General features: G+C 46.8%; 1 protein-coding gene across 5 annotated transcripts in view; it reads right to left on the bottom strand.

Annotated features, from left to right (window-relative positions):
* ADGRG5 (adhesion G protein-coupled receptor G5) overlaps positions 1-6978 on the bottom strand; it is a 35444-nt gene extending 28466 nt beyond the window's left edge. For 3 of the 5 annotated variants that reach the window (XM_026456842.1, XM_026456847.1, XM_026456846.1), the window contains exons 1-2: positions 6906-6978; positions 5340-5517 (exon numbers count right to left, since the gene is read on the bottom strand). The gene's annotated coding sequence lies outside the window, so the exon portion shown is untranslated. Of the gene's footprint in view, positions 1-3179; positions 3235-3315; positions 3373-5339; positions 5518-6905 lie in introns of those variants that run through there. The other 2 variants (XM_026456843.1, XM_026456844.1) reach the window with 2 other exon arrangements.
* Positions 6979-7366: the final 388 nt, after the last annotated feature.

The raw sequence follows: 7366 nt of genomic DNA, 5'->3' as shown, positions 1-7366 counted from the left end.
TTCTGTCGCCCAGGCTGGAGTGCAGTGGCCGGATCTCAGCTCACTGCAAGCTCCGCCTCCCGGGTTTACACCATTCTCCCGCCTCATCCTCCCGAGTAGCTGGGACTACAGGCGCCCGCCACCTCGCCCGGCTAGTTTTTTGTATTTTTTAGTAGAGATGGGGTTTCACCGTGTTAGCCAGGATGGTCTCGATCTCCTGACCTCGTGATCCGCCCGTCTCGGCCTCCCAAAGTGCTGGGATTACAGGCTTGAGCCACCACGCCCGGCCGACAGTTTCTTATAAAACTAAACATGTACCTATCAGATGACCCAATAATTGCACTCTTGGGCTTTTATCCCAGAGAAATGAAACCTCGGGTTCACACAAAAACCTGTATATGAACAGTCATCGCAGCTTTATTCGTAATAGCCTCAAAGTGGGTAAAAATGGTTAAATAGTGATACATATACCCTCTGAAATACAATTCTCAGCAGTTAAAAAAATGAATTTCTCAAAAAAAGCTACTGACACACACAACTTGGACGGATCTTAAAGGAATTATCATGAGCCAAAAAAAAAAAAAAAAGCCGATCTGAAAATGTTGCATGCTGTGTGATTCAACTTATGCAACAGTCTTGAAATGACAAAATGATAGACATGGAGAATAGATTAGTGGTTGCAAAGGGTTAGGGAGGGGGAAGGCTCTTTAAAGGTCTTGCACAAGGGATCCTTGTGGTGATGGAACAGTTCTGTGTCTTGATTGTGGTGTTGTTTACAGGAATCTTTTATTTTATCATGTCATGAAATTGCAAGGAAAACTGTCTGGCAGTTTCTTATAAAGTTAAAACACACTTACCAAAGAACCGGCATACATAAATGAGTGTGTATAATACGGAATGAAGTCTGTGAACTATACCAAAGACAATTTCCTGGCTTTGATATTACACTATAGGCATGCAAGATGTTACTACTGGAGAATAAGTGAAGGGTATACAAAACTATCTGTACTATTTTTTGCAACCTTCTGTGCATTTATAATTTTTTCAAAATTAAAAGTTAAAATATGCAACAGATTGTCATTTCACTATTAAGAATTATGTGTATTCTTTCAAAAAAAAAGATGCGTATAGCCGGGCACCATGGTTTGCACCTGTAATCCCAAACTAAGACAGGAGAATCGCTTGAGGCCAGGAGTTAATGACCAGCCTAGGCAACATAGCGAGACCCTTTCTCTAAAAAAAATTTTGAGGCCAGGTGTGGTGGCTCATGCCTGTAATCCCAGCACATTGGGAGGCCTAGGTGGGCAAATCACTTGAGGTCAGGAGTTCAAGACCAGCCTGGGAAACATGGCAAAACCCCATCTCTACTAAAAATATAAAAATTAGCCAGGCATGTTGGCACATGTGTAATCCTAGCTACTCAGGAGGCTGAGGCAAGAGGATTGTTTGAGCCCAGGAGTTCAAGGCTTCAGTGAGCTTTGATGGCACATCTGCACTCCAGCCAGGATGACAGAGTGAGACTCTTCTCCAAAAATAAAAAATAAAAAAGGCTGGGCACAGTGGCTCACGCCTGTAATCCCACCACTCTGGGAGGCCAAGGCAGGCGGATCACAAGGTTAGGAGATTAAGACCATCCTGGTCAACATGATGAAACCCCATCTCCACTAAAAATACAAAAAAAAAAAAAATTAGCTGGGTTTGGTGGTGGGCGCCTGTAATCCCAGCTACTCGAGAGGCGGAGTCAGGAGAATCACTTGAACCCAGTAGGCAGAGGTTGCAGTAAGCCGAGATCGCGCCACTGCACTCCAGCCTGGCGACAGAGCGAGACTCCGTCTCAAAAAAAAAACACAAAAAAATACAGCTAAGTAAAAGAAGAGCACAGCATATCACTGAGTGGAAAGGGCAGGTTGAAAATAACACATGAAATCTCATTTACGAAAAATTATGTTTGTATGCATGCTGAAGCATATTGGGAGATCTAGAAGGATGGCCACCAAAATGTTAATAATGCTTTTTTGAGGGGAGAGGTTTTTCTTTTCAAACTTCCTTCTATATTTTCTGTATTGTTTAATTTTTTTACAACATACTACCTTCATGACAACAAAAAAAAATAAATATTTTAATAGGATTTTTAAATGCTCCAAGTGACTATCAATATGGAAGAAATAATAGTGACATATTGCTCATGAAAGACAGAAAGCACATTGCAAAACATCTAATTCCATTCTCGCAAAAAAAATCATATATTTTATTATATGCAAAATCTGGACAGGCCAGGCGCAGTGGCTCACACCTGTAATCCCAGCACTTTGGGAGGCCAAGGCGGAAGAATCATTTGAGCCCAGGAGATTGAGACCACCCTGGGCAACACAGCAAGACCCCTATCTCTACAAAAAATACAAAAAATCAGCTGGACTTGGTGGCACATGCCTGTAGTCTCAGCTACTCGGGAGGCTGAGGTGGGAGGATCGCTTGAGTTCGGAAGGTCGAGGCTTCAGTGAGCTATGATTGTGCCACTAAACTCCAGCCTGGGTGACAGATGAAAACCCTGTCTCAAAAACAAAAAACAGAAACAAAACAAGAAAACAATGGAGTGTGGAAGGTTTTTCCAGCTATGACTCAAAATCCAGAAGCCAAAGGAGAAAATACAGATACATTTTATTACATAAAAATTATTTAAGGCCAGGCGTGGTGGCTCACGTCTGTAATCCCAGCACTCTGGGAGGCTGAGGTGGGTGGATCACGAGGTCAGGAGATCGAGACCCTCCTGGTTAACATGGTGAAACCCCGTCTCTATTAAACACACAAAAATTAGCCAGGCATGGTGGCAGGCACCTGTAGTCCCAGCTACTTGGGAGGCTGAGGCAGGAGAAAGGCGTGAATCCGGGACGCGGAGCTTGCAGTGAGCCGACATTGTACCACTGCACTCCAGCCTGGGCAACTGAGCAAGACTCCATCTCAGAAAAAAAACAAACAAAAAAAATTGTTTAAAAAGACACTTCTACCTGGCCAAAAGAAGGCCATATGTAATGTTGAAAGACAAATGACAAATTAGGAAAACTATTTGCATATAATACTTTTATCTATGTATAACAGACAAGAGCTGATTTTCCTATTACGTAAAATGTTTCCAGAAATTGATAAGGAAAAGTCGAACTCAATATAAAAATGAGCAAATGGCGGGGCATGGTAGCTCATACCTGTAATCTCAGCACTTTGGTAGGCCAAAGCAGGAGGATCATTTGAGCTCAGGAATTCGAGACCAGCCTGAGCAACACAGCAAGATCTTGACTCTACTAAAAATCAAAAACATTAGCCGAGTGTGGTGCCACGCACCTGGTAGTTTCAGTTGCTTGGGAGGCTGAGGTGAGAGGATCACGTGAGCCCAGGAGTTTGAGGCTTCAGTAAGCTATGATGGTGTCACTGCACTCCAGCTTGTGTGACAGAGTGAGACCCTGTATCAGAAATAAATAAATAGAGCCATGCATGGTAGCTTATGCCTGTAATTCCAGCACTTTGGGAGGCCAAAGCAGGAGAATCACCTGAGGTCAGGAGTTCAAGACCAGCCTGGCCAACATAGTGAAACCCTGTCTCTACTAAAAATACAAAAATTAGCCAGGCGCAGTGGAGCACGCCTGTAATCCCAGCTACTCGGGAGGCTGAGTCAGGAGAATGGCTTGAACCCATGAGGCGGAGGTTGAGGTGAGCAGAGATCATACCACTGCACTCCAGTCTGGGTGACAGAGCAAGACTCCGTCTCAAAAACTACAAATAAACAAATGGTGAACTCACACGTGTGAGAAATAATATAAGCATAGCTACATTGTTTGTAAGAGCAAATAAATAGAACCAGCACAAATGTCTATGAATAGGGGACTAGTTAAATAAACTGTAACTTATCCCTACAACATTAGAATATGCAGATGACAAAGTGGAAGCTCTCCTCTTATTGACATGGAAAGCTCTCCAAAATGTATTTTCAAGTGAAAAAGCAAAATGCAGAATACTATGTAGAGTATACAACTTTTTGTATCAACTGGGGCACTTTTGTATCAACTGGCACATCCACGCCCAGTTAATGTTTTTATTTTGGCAGAGTTGTGGTTTCAGCATGTTGCTCAGGCTGGTCTCAAACACCTGGGCTCAAGCGATCCTCCCTCCTCCCGCCTCAACCTCCCAAAAGGCTGGGATCACAGGAGGAAGCCACCAAGCCCAGTCTCTACTCCAATGTCATGAAGGAATTTGCCCATTTCTTCCAGTACTTTTATAGATTCATTTTTCAAATTGAAATCTCCAGTCCATTTGCATTGATACTGGGGTACAGTGGGAAATATAAATCCAATTTCATTTTTTCTCCAGGTGGTCACCCATTTTTCTTAACATAATTTTTTTAATATATATGTTTATTTTAAATATGAAATAGAGACTCTGGAGTCACAGAAGGCTGGGTTCTTATTTATTTGGCTAGTTGGTTATTTACTTGGCTGTGTTATTTACTTACCCTCTCAGAACCTCAGAGAAAAGACAAAGGACAAGATTTGGGGGAGCCGGGTGTGGTGGCTCATGCCTTAATCCCAGCACTTTGGGAGGCTGAAGCAGGAGAATCACTTGAGCCCAGGAGTTTGAGACCAGCCAGAGCAACATAAGGAGACCCCATCTCTACAAAATCAAACATTAAAAATCCTAACCCAGCATGGTGGCATGAGCCTGTGGTCCCAGCTACTCGGGAGGCTGAGATGGGAGGATTACTTGGGCCTGGGAGCCATGATTGTGACACTGCACTCTAGCACTCCAGCCTGGGTGACAGAGTGAGACTCTGTCTAAAAAAAACAAAAAAAAACAAAAAAACAAAAAAGGTTTGGGGAGGCAAAAGAAGCTACTGAGCTACTGAAGGAAATCATTTAGAGAGATAACTGAGGTCCAGTAGTGGAGGACCTGATAGCACAGAAAGGATCTTGGGCCAACTTGTCTGCCCCTTCACTATACTGTTGGTGAAACTGAGGTCCAGTCAGATAGATGGATTTGACCTGCAGGGTGTGGACCCTAAGACCAGGCTCTTACCCACACTGGTTCCAGGCAGGCACTGAGGGAAGACAAGCCTGACCCTACTACACAACTGAAGAAATTGAGGCTAAAGCAGAAGTGATACCTCCCCCAGGCACTCCAGATAGAAGCTGTGGTTTCCACCCCCTTTCCCAGGAGCAAACCACGGTCTTCACTTCTGCTTGCAACCTCCAAATTCCCCTCCACATCCCTTCAGAGAGGTCACCATGCACCATCGTCTCACACAGAGTCATTTCATTTTCCACCCTGCAATTCATTATTTGGGGCCTTCTAGGAAACAGCAATCCCTTCCTTACCTGACTTCCAGAATGGTTCCAGCTGATGGTCGGGAAACTGAATACTGCACAAGAGGAGTCTGCTTGAGTTCTACAGCAGGCCACTGGGCAAGCTGGGACTCAAACCCAGGCCTCCAGGGTCCAGGGTGCTACCCCCTGCACACTGCAGCCTTCCAAAGATGGTTGGGCAGCTGAGTTGCTGTGTAGACAAGTAAGACTCTATTTAGGCCAACAGAGAAATGGCAAGCTGTGAAGCACAGGACAGAGCCTCTGGAAGATGAGAATCTCATAACCAGTGCCAGTATTCAGTGCCTAGGCTGTGTGACACTGGACAAGGCACTTGACCTCTCTGTGTCTCAGGTTTTCTCATCTGTAAAATGAGGCCAAGGAAACCTATTTCCCAGAAAGAGAAACTCCAACAACAATTTCCCTGATCCTCTACTGGGAATCAGGCTCTGAGCCAGGTCCAGGGCTCTGGCCAAAGTCCTTGGTCAGGAATACATCTGAGCACAAGGCTTGGGAACCCCTGCCTTCCTCCCTGCAGCTGACCATGCACCCCAGAATCCCACCTCTCCCCAGCAGCATGAGGGCCTACTGAGCCAGCCATTCTCCACACACAGCCCCACCTGCCCCTGCCAACCATAGTCTGGAGCCCCTGCCTCTGGCCTGGGTAAGGAATCAATCAATCTGTGGTCTCTGCAAAAAAAGCCCTAAGAGGCCAGGTGCAGTGACTCACACCTGTAATCCCAGCACTTTGGGAGGCCAAAGCAGGTGGATCAACTGAGATCAGGAGTTCAAGACCAGCCTGACCAACATGGTGAAACCCCCGCCTCTACTAAAATTATGAAAATTAGCCAGGCATGGCGGCTGGCGCCTGTAATCCCAGCTACTCAGAAGGCTAAGGCAGGAGAATCGCTTGAACCTGGGAGGTGGAGGTTGCAGTGAGCTGAGATCACGCCATTGCACTTCAGTCTGGGCAACAGAACAAGATTCTGTCTAAAAAAAAAAGCCCTAAGAGATGCTATTAGTGACCCCATTTCACAGGCTGTGAAAGAGAGGCCACCCCGGAGCCCAACAGGAAGTCTGTGACCAAGCCAGCAGCAGGGCCATTTCCCTGAGACATGCTGTCCCCAGGATCCAATCCAGGTCGCTCTGAAAGGAGCTGCACCTGCTCCAGTTTGCCAAGCACAAAGTATGTGCCAGGCCCTCTACTGAGCCCCTGACAGCCATCCACGGTGCAGGTTCCCAGACTCACCCCATTTTACAGATGAGAAACTGAGGTCCAGAAAAGAAACCACCCTTCACTTGTCCCAGACCTCATGGGGAAGCTAAGATTCGAGCCCCATGCCTAACTACTTCTTAATGTAAATCGCCCCTCCTTCCAAAATCATAGATCTCTACATTCCCCTAGATGTGGAGCTGCCAACCAGAAAGGGAAGGAGGCTGGGTCCCCAGCTTGCTCACCCAGGATGTCCCCAGGCCTGTGCCCACCTAGGTGTCGGTATGCCCAGTACCCACTGAGGGGCCTGTGGATAAGGACAGAGAACTGGGAAGGGGAGAGTGGGGAGAGGCCCAGGGGAGGCTGACCTGTGAAGCTGCCGCTGCCGTCTCAGCTGCTGTCTCAGCTGCTGTCTCGGCTGCCGTCTTGTTGCTTCTGCAGGAAGGGGAAGTTGGGAGGCGTCTGTGGGTGGCCTCTCCCTTCGCCCCACACCTGCACCCCCACTGCACTTCTCTCTGCTCCCTCCACCCCAGGCCCAGGCATCACACTCTCACTTCACTTCTCCTTTTACCAACAGCATCCTCTTTGCTTCCTCCAAGCCGGTGGTCATGCCCTGGTCACCCTTTGATGGTATCACCCCGTAGAGCCTGCAGCACTTCCTGGGGTGGCGGCTCCTCTGTGGAGGTGCTCGAGGACATGGCAAAATGGCCTTACACAGCGTTCAAGACCCACCTGAGCTCCGCATCCTTGGGCAAGAGATGTCGCCCCTCTGGGCCTCAGTTTTCCCACCTATAGAAAAGGAAAAATGCTCCCTGCCTGACCTGACAAT

Source organism: Piliocolobus tephrosceles, chromosome 17 (assembly GCF_002776525.5).
Source record: "Piliocolobus tephrosceles isolate RC106 chromosome 17, ASM277652v3, whole genome shotgun sequence".
NCBI classification, from domain to species: Eukaryota; Metazoa; Chordata; class Mammalia; order Primates; family Cercopithecidae; genus Piliocolobus; species Piliocolobus tephrosceles.
This window is presented reverse-complemented; position numbering and strand designations above follow the sequence as displayed.